Source organism: Cryptomeria japonica, chromosome 7 (genome assembly GCF_030272615.1).
Source record: "Cryptomeria japonica chromosome 7, Sugi_1.0, whole genome shotgun sequence".
Taxonomy (NCBI): Eukaryota; Viridiplantae; Streptophyta; class Pinopsida; order Cupressales; family Cupressaceae; genus Cryptomeria; species Cryptomeria japonica.
In genome coordinates this window covers 7,174,361-7,190,010 of record NC_081411.1, presented here as the reverse complement: position 1 = coordinate 7,190,010, position 15,650 = coordinate 7,174,361, and positions in this window count along the sequence as shown.

Here is a 15,650-nt window from a genome sequence, read left to right as displayed (position 1 = left end):
ATTCTATTTGCTTCTAATCTTAAGTACAAATTATTTGGTAGAACATCTATTACCTCAATAAGGACCTTCTTGTAGATATCTCGATACAAAATAATACTTTCCTCTATAGTTTCCTTATCCGAATCTTTAAAAGAATGATAAAATTTATTTATATTTCCTGAGGTTACCATCTTTGGTGATTTCATTGACTAACTCTTCTAGTGAAAGAGTATCCAGCTCCTTTGGTTCAAATTGCTTCTTTGGAGTAACTTTCTTCTTAGAACCACTAGGCTCTCTTACAACTTGTTTCTTCTTTCTGAGTGTCCTTGATTTCTTAGGAGATGGAGTAGGTATTGGTGAGGGTTTTCTTTTCTTTCTGTCCACTCTCTTGAATTCAGCTACCTTATCATTGTCAAAATCAGATGAGGTAGCCATAGGAGAGATATGTGCTACCGGTTATTGTTCTGCTTTTCTTTCTTGTTCAACAACATCTTTCATTGGATCTAGTTTCAATAATCCCTTCTTGACCATCTCAACAAACTTAGAAGCATCTTTCATGTCCTTTTCTCTTTTCTTCCTCTGCTTCATCATAGCAACACCGCTCTCTATAGTTTCAGCATTACCAAATATCTCCTTTGTTGGCTCTAGTGGAGCATCTAGGAGTATTTTAGCATATGAATCTAAGATGTGTGAAACCACCTCATATCCCATCTCTATAATCCAAATAGTTCTAGGTCTAATTGCCTCCATCTAAACTTCATCTCTTTTTATAAAAAGCATATTTGTTTATCATACTTATCAACAATGTTTTGGGGGATCCTTTCCCTTTGTCTCATTTTTGCTTGAAAATTCTTGAAATACTCTTTTACCAATTTGTCACTATCAGATCCCATGTTGGTAATTGCCTCCTTTATATGTTTTCCAACAGAAATATCATAGGAAAAATCCTTATGTCCAATACTAGGAATCTCCTTTGAGAATTAAAGCATTAAACACACAATCAGATTTCCAAATTTAAAAGTTTCCTTATCTCCTTTTATTTTATCCAAAATCTCTAGTAATTCATTCTTTAACAATTCATAGATGTCAATTTTAGCATTATTCAAGATCATCTCATGAGCACTATGAATGCATAAACTAGATATAGAATTCAGTGTGTTAGTATGAGCAACTTTATATCCAATGACCATACTTGCAAATTTAACATTGTTATCTTTTATATCATTAACCCTAAGTGACCTGTTGTGAAATGTTGCCCCGGTTAAGCTCATAACCTCTTTGTTTGGAATTTTCTTTTTCTTGTTAGACCTAGTGCCGATGGAGGGTAAACCAGTAACAACTCTTATAGCTTCATTAGTGATCTTGAATACTGAGTCTAATCACATAAATTCACCGTGAATCCTGCTAAGAGCATAGCAAATGGTTTCGTCTAAGAATTTCAACATATGGAGGATGTCAATGAACCCTAAATCTTCAATAACCTTGTGTTATGGTTTAACTACCCCATGTTTGTCAGTGATAACATTTATGAACATATTCTTCAAATCTCCAGACCCTAAACTTTCGATGTTACAATGTATGTATGCCCTAGGGTCTTCAACAAACATGACTCCCTTCGAGATTCTAGAAAATGCACCAATGGAGTCATTCGATTTTGCTATCTTAGGAATTATTTTGAAAATGGGTCTAGGTCATTTTATGTTTTTCACAATGGTAGGGTTTGCAACAATTTCAGGAACGAAGGATGAAGAAAACATTGTGTAAGATAAATACCTTTTAGCTTAGAAATCCTTGAATGCTCTGAAAAACCTTTACTGCTTCTCCTTTGGGATGCCTTTTCTCAATTTATCTCTCTTTGAATTTTTGAATTCTTGGTGAGATGAAATGAGAAGTTATAGTTCCTTTATAACCAAAAAATTTAACTTACAGTTGCAATAAATGCTTCGTCGGTGAAGTGAAAACTCCACATATCTGCCGGTAAAGAAGAATTATAACTTCTTACCATCAAATTAGGGTAAATGCATGTTTTTTCAATTAGTTCCTTTACCCCTAAGGATTATTCCTTAGTTAGATGAAGAATCTCCTGCTGGTGCATGATTGCCCTATTCTACCGGTGCAAAGACAGATTCATCAATTCTCTGATCTCTCTTCCTGATCCATTGTTTAGAAATTTTTTTCTTGATTTCATTCACCTTTTCTTTACCTTTGTCATTAGATCCTTTGTTGTTTGTTGGTACAGTCTTGCTTCTACAAAATTTTACAATATGCCCAATCTTGTTACATGCATAACAGGTTACATTATTTCTTTCAATAGATTTTCCATAACCTTGACCAGTTTGAGTTCTATATTGATTAGATAAATGTCTAAATGTACCACAAACATAGCATTTTACATTCATTCTGCAATTGTCTGAGTTATGACCATTTTTATTGCATTTTGAACATTGATCGATGGATGAATTCGTATTCTAATTATTCCTAAATTTGCACTGATTTGCTCTATGACTAAATTTGTTGCAATCAAAACATTTTCCATTCAATTTATAACATTAGGTTGCCTTATTGGTTTGTTGTGATCATGATTTTTTGCAGTCCCGAAACTTTCTCCATGTTCAAATCCAAGTCCAATTGTTTCTGCATCAAGTTTCTGACTTTTCAACATATCATCAAGCTTATCCGAACTCTTCTTGAATTTGTCTTTGTATTCATTTGCAGCGAGCAACTCACTTTCCAAAGTACTAACTTGTCTCATAAGTTCCTCTTTGTCATGTTGCATGTGAATCAAATCATTTTTGAGCATATCATTTTTATAACTAAGCCTTAGAGATTCATCTGATCTTTCATTAAGTCTTCTGGCCAAATCTTCTTCATTCCCCTTTTTATCTTCAATATCCTTCCATAGTCTCATGGTTAAATCTTGCATCTCATTCTTATGCTACTATTCTCTTGTCTCAATTTTTCTGCAATATCTGTGAGAGTTTCCTTTTCTTCATCATCTTGATTTTGGAATTGCACATGTAATTATTTTCTCTTATTCTTTTCTATAATTAGGTTTTCTTGAAGTGCTTTGATGAATTTCTAAGTAGTTCTGAGTTTGTCTTCCAATTTGATATTCTTCAATTTTTCTACATTAAAATCTTCAAGAGCTCCTTCCAATTGTTGTCTCAAACTTTCCATCAATACCAGTTTCAGAATCTTCCTCAAGTTGTTAGGCTTCTGCAAATAGAGGACTAGGCTCTGATACCAATTGTTAGATTCTAGGATAGTCCCAAAGACACTGAGAGGGGGAGGGGTGAATCAGTGTCTAACTGGTAGATGAAATATTTAAACTTATTTGCAACTTTATAACCCAAATTAATATATTGGTAAACAAATAATAATGCAGTAAAGAGAAACAAAAGAATAAGCATCAATGCACACCATAACACAGATATTTTTGGCGAGGAAACCTGGTAGGGGAAAGACCTCAGTGAGATTTGTGACCCACAATATTTACTCACTAGCCAATATGAATAAATATTACTTGTACAATAGGGGCCTGTACATGCAAGAAGGCCAATAGACTAGAGCTCACTGCTCAATACAAAAATGGAGTCCCACTGACTACAATTGGATGGTTAAATCCAATAACAATGTACTGCTCAAAATAGTATCTGCAATGTTGGATTCAGTACCGGTTTAAGCTCTATATGATACCACTTCCATAAACCTTGTTTCACTCTTCTCTACTCTTATTCACTCATAGGATGATTACATCAAAATGCATATACAGTTCATTCATTATCATAACCTATCATATCTCATATATCGCTTCCTTACATTACCTAATTACATTTCATAATGACTTACAAGATCTCATACATATATGAGTCTTTACAATACATCATGTTGGCTATACAAATATAATTACAATAAAAAACAATATTATTTCAAGTCAGCTTAGAGTGTCGGTATAATCTATTATTGGTGTAGACTGGATGCCGGTGTGAATAAACTTGTAGTGCCTGCCAGTACTGGTAGATGATGTCTGTTGCTAGTGTAACCTGTGAACCATGTTACCAATTGGTTTCCATCAATGACAACATCAACTATTCTCATCCGAGTGTTTAATTCCAACAATGTACTAACCTTCAACGTTCCTTTGAGAATGGGTTTTGCTGAGGTGATGTGGCAAATATGATGCATCCAGGATAAGGATTTAAAAGGAAAGGGAAAAGGAACAATTTTCCCAAATTACACTATTATCCCTTACTTTGTAATTCTAAAGGGAGGATATGAGCACTTCAACAAATTCTTTGCTCCATATCATTTGGGGGTGAGTATAGCTAGAAACAGTGATCCTGAGGGTTTTTACAAAACTTTTAAAACAAGAATAAAAGGAACTTTGTTGCCCCATGTGCATAATTTTCCTAAGGACTTTATCAGGAATTAAATTGACTCCATGAATCAGGAACGGAGAAAAGAGAAGTGGATAATCTTTAGAAAATTATGGGCTGCTATCCAAAAGATGGATCCAAAATATGACCCATTAAAGGATTTTTCCCCATTCTCTGCCAAGATTCATTTTGTTATGAAAACTTTTGATGAGTTGAAGAAGATTTTAAAAGAGAATATAGCCAAACTTGAAGAAGTTCATGGCTGACAATAATCAAGGTCACAACCTCCTTTATCCTAGGTAGCAAGGAGGCCTATTTGGAAATCTTCTTAGAAAAGAGAAAGAGAAGAAACAAGTGATGAAGAGGATAGTAGCAATGATAGTGGAAGATTGATAAGGAGAAAGGGTAAGAAGATGATGAGTTCATAACTTTTTCCCCAAGATACAAACTAAGCCTCCTCAAGGATTTGGGATCATTGATCTTGAAGATTTTGACAAAAGTCCTTTGCCATCACCTGTATCTCTTTTGCCAGTAAGGCAGGGTGAGGAACAAATAGAGGAAGAAGGGTTCATTGCAACAAGTGCAAAAATGCAATTTGGTGTTCCTGCATTGCCTCCTAATTTGGAGTTGGATATTACTCCCTTGGGTATCCAAGGTAAAGCCTTCAAAGATGCAATAAAGGAGGCATACGATAAATTCCTTGAGGATGGTGCGTTTGTAAAGAGCTCAGTGTTTTTGCAGTTAGTATGGAAGATGAAGGTTGAGGAGTACAAAAGAAGAATTACTGAGAAGAAGGCCAAAAGGCCAGATAGACTAGATCAAGAAAACCAAGAGGAAGTAAAGAGTGAAATGAAGGAAGAGTACGTTTAAGGAAATCACTGCTAAGGAGGGTAGGAAAATTGTAAGTCAGGTTGGAGTCTTGATCTTGCTAGAATGGGATGTAGTAGATGCAGTGATATTTGATACAATTAGGAAATCAAAGGGTCAGCCTTCCAATCCAGAAGAACAAGCAAGGTTAGCATTAAGAGGATCAGATTTTGTAGATGATTATGTAACTTTGGTGATATGGGCACTAGAGGAAGGAACTAGGAAACCTAATATTAGATATTTAAACCCCAACTTGAGGGGAAGCTTAATTATAAAAAGAGCATCTGACACATCAAGTGTAGAAGCTACAAAGTTAAATGTTGATGTTGCTAAGCTGATACACGAGAGCACAAAAAAGGAAGCTTCAGAGAAGGTTGAGCTGATAAGAAAGTTTGACAAGATTTTTAATGATTATAATTCATCTTAGAAAATGTGTGTGGAGTTACAAATGAGAGTGCATCTCCTTGATTAAGGACAAATAAAGGTTTCCTATCCTGCACTTACAAGGCCATCTGAGCCATTGACATCCAGCTCACCACCTATGGTCCAGGAAGGAGAAGTAGTTCAACTAAATACAAGTACTGATGTCCCCGGTATGGCATTGATCACCTATGATGATGATGATGATGAGCCTGATACTATAAGATCAAATGAACCAAATGAGTCTTGGCTTTTAGAGAAGATTTGTTGAATTAGAAAATAAACTGAAATAATTAGAAAAACAATCAACCAAATGGCAAAAGGATATAGTTAGCTTAGTACTAACTTATTTGAATGATAAAGTTGATAGTAGGTTAAACAATGTCCATGCCTTATATTCTTTACTTTTTAATGATTTTCAAAAGTTTAATGATGATAAAGAAGTGGTAATTCCCCTATTTACAAAATGCTTGCAAAGAGGAAATGAGCTCAGAATGATGTCCATGGCCTCTAAATTTCATGCCGATAGACCACATGCACTCCAACCAACATATTTGTTGGTAAAATCAATGCAGGAAGCCCAAATTTTGCCAGAGAATATAGAAAGAAAGGTAAGGGAATTGATGAAAAGTTTTAGTGAATTAGAACAAAGTCTTTTGCCAAATATTGAAGATAGAGAAGGGGCAGTCAAGCCTTTACAAATTTGGAAGGAAGATGAAGAAAGAGTCATCAATACCTAGGTAGAAATTATTTGTGAAGGGCTGAATATGGATATGTTGGAGGATAGCATGGATAAAATATTGCTACAGGATTATATTTTGAAATTTTTGAAAGAGAGGCAAACCAAGTAGCTATTAAGTATATTCCATACAGGGAAAAAGTTGATGAAGTCATGAATTTCAATAGGTCATCTGATGAAGACTATAGTGTGTGGAGTAGAATGTATCTAAATGATGAATAAAATTTGTAAATAGTTTGCATAACTATTTTTGTCTTCTAGTGGTAGATATTTTTGAACCTGTATAACAAGACGATGGTAATTTTCATCATGATTTTTAAAGGTGGTTGCATACTTTGATCCTGCGTAAGTGAGTTTGAGGATGAATGTTTGTATAATAGAATGTAGTTATGTGTAGTCATTCTGGGATGATAGGTGTCTCCTCTTGCCTAAAGCTTGTTTGCTCCCTTGTTTTTTATAAAAGGGAATTCAGGGCTGAGACAGGGTTTGAATTTTTTGTCCCTTGAGCGTTTCGAATTTCTATTTCCAAATAGCAAAGTCTAGGTGAAACAAAATGGTTGTAAAAGGTTATTTTACAGAGAAAAATAGAAAGATTCTTCTGTTTATAATTTTTGGAGGTTCTTGAAGGAGTTATGTATGGATTGTATTCTTACAGAGGCAGCCAAATTATTCAATAAATAAATAATTCAAACCCACTTATCTCTAGTGTATTTGTTCTATCATGTTTTGAATGCATATTATCAAGGATTTAAGCATTCATTGCACTGTTGTGGTGTATGCACTTTTATTCATGCTTTGGTCTAAGGGGTCAATTAAATGCTTAAATAAAATTATAGAGTGATAGGGATATCTACAAGGATTTTGATAAGTAGTTCTGGGTAGGGATTATAAATATGATGTATTGCAAGGCAATACTATCTTAGGTTATATGTTGTTAGATAAATTTTGTGAGAAGTACAGTTTAATGTAGTAGAAATTCATGTACCCAATGGAATAAGACATTGATCATAGTTAAGTGAATGCCTTGGTATTTATTTACTATTCGAAATCACCACTGGTTATCTATAACCTATTGAATATCAGAATACTTTCATTTTACATGAAATTTGTCATGTGTATTAATCATCTCATGCTCCAAACTAGTTGAGGATCATTGAGGAATTTTCCATTCCTGAGAATTCCCCCTTATTATTGAGTCTTTATATGAGATTATCTACTTTGTTTCATGCATGATTTGTGAGTGTGGCATAAAATCACAAATAGCCATGGGGATCACCCTCCTTGGTTCTATAGAGCCTAAAGTGTAGAAGGATCTCGCATCCTTGTTATTGTTGGTCCAATTTTGAAGAATATTAAATAGTTGGAAGTGGCTTTCCATAGATATTTTAGAAGAAAACAACTTGGTTTCTACCTTTAGTCAGTGTAAACCCATTTTTGGGCACCAATAGCTCTTACAATTCATATGATTCAAGACCTTGAAGAAAGAAGGGCAGCTGAAGACCTGATCAAAGAGAAATATCATTAGATCTTGAATATCAAGTAGGAGAATGTAGCTTTGCATGAATAATGGCAAGAGGAGAAGGAAGAAAAAGAAGGATTACAGGTAGATCTGGAGATGGAAATGTCTCTTAGAGAGACTCTCATGAAGTATAATGAAGAACTTACCAAAGATCTTACTGAGGCCAATGAGAATCTTGAAAAATTAAATAAGCTCTCCTTTATGCTGGATGAACATATCCAATCTTAGAGAATGAAAGGTGACACATCTGGATTAGGATTCAACACATTTGAGCAAGGTGAGTCTTCTAAAACAAAGGATACTTCATGTAAAGACAAACCAGTATCTAAAGGCATGAAATAAAGTAAGAAGAAGTTTACACCAATTTGTTTTAACTATCTTAAACTTGGACATACTGCTGATGTGTGTAGAAGCAGATCTAATGAGAACACAGGCTATAATTCTAATACTAGATGTGTGTCTAGAAGATTTAAAGGTAATTTTTACATATGAAATATGTATGGGCATAGATCAGTGGAATGCAGGTATGGAGAAAATAACCTAGCACCTCACATGAATTCAAGGCCTACCAGTGACTGGAGAAGGACTTATGACAACCAGAGAAACATGAACTGGCAAAAACCCTATGCCAACCGGTTTAGTCCCTATGAGATGGAAAAAGCAACCAATGTGATTTGCACAATTTGCAATAAATTTGGTCATGTGGCTATGAACTGCAGAAGAAGGACTGAAAGAGGTAATGCAAGACCTTGGAGAGATTCTGGGATGGCCTTCTATCAATGTCATAAACCAGGACACATGGCTAAGTTCTACAGAGCTAAGAAAAACCAACCTGTCCATCACTCTGAAGATCAGAAAGGAAATAAGATGGTCGATGTTGAAGAAACCAGAGAAGAAATGAATAGGATTTGGAAGAATAAAAGTAAGGACAAGCTAGAAAAAGAATCAAACCCTTCACCAAGTGTGGAGAATGATACACCGGTAAGCTGAGCTTTTCAACAAGCCTAAGGGGATCATATCAATAAATCTATTTCCGGACCCCTTGAAGAGATTATGGTAAGACCATTTTTCATTTTGAGTTATAAAGTAAGAATTTTGATATTATTGTCAATCGGTTTTCTAAGGATTACCAACCAGTTGATATGGATAGTGGTATGTTGGCTTGATGATGATTATAATGATTAACTTCATCATATGTTATCATTGATGAGACACATAAACACACATATGTTTATATTGTCTACCAGTGTGTGACTTCAAAGTTGTTTATACTACAATCGATACACTAGAGGTTTATATCTAACTAGTACACAGTGACAACCGATATATGCATGAAGACAATTAGTGGAGATTCATAACTCGACATCGACCTAAAGATCTAGTAGACACTTTCATAGGAATATCAAGGTTAAATGGTTTATATGCTAAACTCAAACCGATATTGTTGTTCCAACTAGTACTCATTGATTATGTGATGAGTTATCACTAGTCATGATGAGTTATCCTCACCAACAATTTTTGGTAGTATTTTTGTGATGAGTTATGATTGTTTGACCATATACACTACAAGTAGGAAATTGTGTTATGATTTCTAGAGGCCGACATGAAATCTAAATGTCTATATATTGACATCACAATGAATTATTTTTAAAAATAAGAAGCAAAGGAGATATGTTATGTGCAAAGGCAGAAGAGTTAAGTTGCAGAGTATGTTGGTAAAGAAGTGTTGAGTGCGCAGAAGAGGATCTATATAAGAAAGTTGTGATATTACTAGATCACACTACCTGTTGTTTTCTAATCACTGCAATAGTCAAATCCCCTAACTGGGTAAGCTCTAACAAGCTTCACTGTTCAAATACTCTAACAAGGTGATCCATTAGTTTAGATTTAGAAATTCTCTACCAAGGTTACTCCTAACAGGATACTACCTTTTACAAGGTATAGCTTTTAACTAATCTTTGGGATCTTTAACATGATTCACTCCTAGCATAGCACTTTGTAGACCCTAACCAGTCAGTTATCTATTTCTGCAGATAGCTAAGTTGTGAGTCCCATCTCACCATGGATTTTCCCATTTGGTTTTTCCATGTATAAACACTTGTGTTATGGTGGATGTCTTACTTATTGTGGATTCTTTTATATCATTTTGTATTGCATGCATAGTGTTTAACAAACTTGTTAAGTATATCTATTGGTCAGTGTTTAAAGTAGTTTTATTTTTGGTGTCACTGATTCACCCCCCCCCCCTCTCAGTGATTTTCAAGTCCATCAATTGGCATTAGAGCCTAACTTATTTAAATCCTAATCTCTTAGAAGGATGCCTTGAAGTCAACATGGGGGACATGAGCTACTTTGAGATGGATAGAGAGCTTGAGGCTAGTAGAGGTGAGCTTGAAACACTAAGGGTCAAATTGAAAGCTTCACATGTCAAAAGGAGAGAGCTAACTGAACAACTATTGGAAATATCTGATAATAGTTCTTCAGATGAAGCCAATATTGATGCTTTAGCCAAGGAAGTTGAAAAGTTAAATGGTGAAAAGATAAATTTGAGGAGAGAGATAGAAAGTTTAACTATCTAAATGAGTCAGGAACTGGAAGCTAGGAGGACAACTGAAGATCTTATCAAGGAAAGAGATCATGAGATTTCCAAGATCAAGCGATAAAATGTCATTGTGCATGAGAATTTGAATTCAAAAATAGAATAAAAAGAGAATTTATAGCTAGATCTTGAATTAGCATAATCTCTAAGAGAGAACCTATCAAAACATAATGAAGATCTTACCAAGTAGCTCACCGAAGCTAATGAGAAACTGGAAAAGTTCAACAAAAGTTCTGCCTTGCTAGATGAATAAATCCAATCAAAAAGGATGAAAGGTGATACCTCTGGACCTAGTTTTAATACATCTGAGAAAGGAGAATCTTCTGGTACAAAGAGTAACATTCATAAGGCCAAAAAAACCCAATAGTAAGAAGGTTTTCAAACCTGTTTGCTTTGTTTGTCTTAAACCTGGTCACACTAAAAATGTTTGTAGAGACAAGCCTAATGGAAATGCAAGCTACAATACTAATGCTAGGTATGTGTCTAAGAAATTTGAAGGTCATTGCTTTACATGCAAAATGTATGGACATAGATTAGTTGAATGCAAATATGGAGCAAATAATCATGTACCTCACATGCATCCAAGACCAAATGGCAACTAGATGAGAAATTATGATAACCGGGGAAACATGAACTGGCAAAGACCCTACAACAACCGGTTTAGTCCATTTGAGATGGAAAAGGTAACAAATATCATTTGCACCATCTATAACAAATTTGGTCATGTGACTATGAATTGCAGAAGAAGAACTGGGAGAGGTAATGCAGGACCTTGGAGATCATCTGGTATGGCTTGCTAACATTGTCATAAATCGAGACACATGGCAAAATTTTGTAGATCCAGAACGAAAAAACTGGTTAACCCTTCTAAAGATTAGAAAGGAAAGAAGAGGGTCGATATTGAAGAAACCAAAGAATAAATGAATTGAATATGGAAAAACAAGAGTGATGATTCACCCGAAGAAGAAACTATCCCTTCACCAAGTGTGGAGAATCCTGCACTGGTGAATTAAGTCTTTTCAATAAGGCTATGGGGAGCATAATGGTAAATCTACCTCCAGACCCCTTGAAATAAATGAGCGGCAAGAGAATTTGATTGCATGAAATTTTGATAACTTTTTGTCAATTAGTTATCAACCGGTTTTACATCTATGTATCTTTGAGCAGTGTAATTAGGGTTTGTAACCCTAACGGGTGAGCATTTATTGTAGTAAGTAAAAAGGATAAAAGAAAGTTTTCACAATATTTTTACCCTAACACTTTCGAGAAAGAAATTTTGAGCACTTGCAAAGCTTAGAAGAGATTGTAATGTGATTTGATTGATCAAGTTGATTTGAAGGTTTGTGAAGACTGAGTGTGTGTGTGAAAAAGTGAACCTGTAGCTGCAAGCACAACACTTCAATTAAGTCATTATATGCATGGTTAGTAATCAATAATCAATAAAAATAAACCATAGCAAAGCGACCCATTGCCTTCTAAATGATGCGAGTATAAGATTGCTCTCAGTTTGTTATAAGCAATACCAGTGACTAGACTACACCAAGACGAAGGATTTAATCTATATGATATTAAGCTATATGGATGCAAGATAAATGAATAATTCAAGCAATAATAACCAATTCAAGCAACAATGGGTGCAAGCAATAATGAATGTAAGATGGATGCAAGTAATCTAAAAAAAGCAATAATAATCAATCAATGACTCCTAACAAAATCAGTATAATAATGATGTATTCTCAAAAATCTCCGAGGTGAATTGGAATGAGAGTTGATGACTGAATTTATAGAGAATTACAGAGAGATGATGAAAAAGCTCAATTTAGGATTAATTGAAATAATTGAGAAATTAGGTTAAGTTAACCTTGAGATAGATTCCAATTATAGTTCAATTGAAATGCATTCAAATTAGAAGTCCAAGTTGCATTGGAAAACAATAATAAATCAATTCCATGCATTTGTGATAAAAATAGATAATTCTTCAATTTAATCAAGAAAAGAGTCTTCTTATTGCAACTAAACTTCTTTTCTAAAAGCTTTGAGTTCCAATTTAAGAGAATAATTAATAATTCAATGAATTGCTTTTCTAATTTCAAGTTCTCAATTTAGAAAAAGAAATAATATCTCAAGTTTGATTTCTCTCTTAATTCAATTCTTTTTTTTATTTTTGTTTCAATTCAACTCTTTGTAATAAATTAATTCATCTTTTGTAATAAATTAATCCTTTCGCATGATTGAATGGCAAATTTATTAATTTAATTAAATATGCAAGGATATTTAATAAATTAAAATGGGATAATTGATCAAAAAATGATATTCTTGGAATAATTCAATTAATTAAATAAATATTTAATTAATATTGGGTAACTGATTTTGCCATGTGATATTTGATAATTAAAGAATTAATTATGTGCCCTAGGTTAATTTAATTGCCTTTTGGTTAGGACCTTGGTGATGTTGTTGAGATTAGGGGCCCATGGTTTAGATGACCATTTTTAGGGTATTACATTTTCCCCTCTTTGAATTAATGTGTGAGTAGTATGTTGGTTCAAAGAATGTGTGATGTCTAGGAGATGTTAGTTCTGAACTTGATTGATCACGAACTAGATGAAAGCAAGGTGTTAGCTTGATTCGAAGCGACAAAGCTAAATGAAGTTTGATTAAAGCGATATTGATCCCGAACTTGATTGAATTGAGGAATGATAGAAAACAAAGATACTAAACTTGAACTTGATTGATCAAGAAGTGGATCTTACTGATCTAGAACTTGATTGAACTAAGATGCAATGAGTGATGATAAAAATTGATCTTGAACTTGATGGATCAAGACATGACAAAGATAAACTGTTCAGCTTGATCAAGAAATGAATACTAAACACCTGCTTAGATTAAGTGTGATCAAAGATACTCTTTAAACTTTTGATTGAGTTTAAATGAATAATCAGCTTGATTTGAAGTGATGAAATTGATTAATGTTAAGAGATTGATTCAGAAGAAGACAAATATCAGCTTGATTTGAAGCGATGAAATTGATATGCCCCTAGCGATTGATTCAATTCAGATGATCGAGAGATCTCAACTTGATGTGAAGGGATGAAGCTAAGATACCCCTTAACAATAAGAATTGATTTTATTTTAATTGAAAAGATTTTGCTTGAATTTTGATGAAAAATTTGAAAAATTTCTCAATATTTTGAAGAATGTGAAGTCATAAGGTCACAAGTATGCCCCCCAAGGAGCGAAATCGAAAGATAGTAAGGGTAGTTGATTTTAGGCAATTGTGCGATGAGTAGTCATTTGAGCACAAATTGATTTTGAAGAATATTGAAGATTTGGCAATGATTGAATTGATTGCAAAGTTGACTGGTAGAATTGAAATTGATATTCAGCGTTGATTGTTGAGAAATTGAGCACAACTTCAAGACAGGATAAGCATTTGATGAAAATAGTGCTAAGTGGTCCAAATTGTGAAATTGACTAGAAAGATGATCTCATTTTTTGATTTCGATCCCGAAAATGGAATCAGAGCAGGCACATTAGACAAGGGTACAATTTTCGTGTCCATCGGAACAAGTTGAAAAATTAGGTTTTTGGCTATATATAGGACGAAAGTGTCATTTTCAATTCATTTTAACCCTCCAAGTTTGAAAATTCAAAGAGCATTCTATGAAGAAAAATGGTGGTCCCTACTTCTCAGCATCGATTCGAGTGCCAGAGAAGACATAATCGACCCCGAAACTATGAGCCATCGGTAAGTGATCAATCTTAAGCCTCTTTATGTTTCCAATTTTGAATTTTTTCATGCATTTTTCACATTTTTCACATTTTTTGGGTCAGGTATCGCGGTTTATCGTGCGAGACAGGATCCTGTCTCGTACAAGAAACTGGCATTTTGTGTTTGCTCATTTAAACACATTAGAATTGTCATACGGGAGCTACCCTCATGTCGTATGATAGGTCTGTTAAAAGACCATTTTGTCGTGCGAGGTATGAAAGTTTGTCGTTTGAGGCTGTCTTCTCATACGAGAGCCATTCCTAACTCGTATGAGATTCTGTTTAACTGTGTTTTGTCATTTGGAAAATAGTGACTATTTTAGAAAGTGTAAACATGAAATTCTGGTTTTGCATTTGACTTATTTGGATTTGCGTGATGTTTAAGTTCTCTTGTAGACTCATTTTGAATGTTTTTTGATGTTGCATTGTTGAATTGTTGTAGGTTTGCTTACCTCCTATTCTCTTTAAATGTGTATATCCTCCCACTATGGCATTAGTTCAGGATTTGTCTGAGGTTGAGCAGGCCCATATTGATATATGTGGCTTTACCCACCTAATGTATTTACCTGATATCCGTGTGAACCACAGGATGCTCACAGCATTGGTAGAGTGATTTCATTCAGAGCATAACACCTTTCATTTGCTAGTTGGGGAGTTGACCATCACTCCCGAGGATGTGTACAGGATCCTTCATATCCCTTTTGTCGGGGATAAGGTGGATTATGATACCGCATTGTTACCTGGACTGTAGGCACTGAGGAACATATTCAGGGATCCAGATATCTTGATTCATTCTATGAGTTGGGATATATTGATGGGTAGGTACAGTGAGGAGTATCCGTTGGCATGTGTCCTAGCAGGTTTTATTGGGTGTTTTTTGATGCAAGACCTAGGACAATAGGGTTTTTAGATCAGATGGGGCTAGATACTCGAGCGATTAATAGAGTCCCCTCAGAGACTAGGCTAGGGTTCTTGTTTACTAGCCCAAATGTATCAAGAGATGCATGAGATCGTTTACAGAGAGGGGTGGAGCATGGTTGCTGGGGTATATATTTTGCAGGTGTGGGCTTGGGAGCACCTTCTCGTCTGTCGGCCAATAGTGATAGATAGCAGGGAGCTAGGATAGCCAATCATTTATAGATATGCTGGATATATGACGTAGCCCCATCTAGGCAAGACAGACTTCTGGAGGTGGCAACTCGATGACTTGATAGCTGTCGTATGGTGACCATATAGAGGGTTAGAGCTGTGGGATGATTGGCAAGCAGTGCAAAGAGATCTGTTTGTGACATGCCCATTGATTGGGAGATCATAGACTATTGTGGAGCGATTCATCATTTCATGAGTGATGAGGCAATATGGCCGGCCTCAAGGTATCTC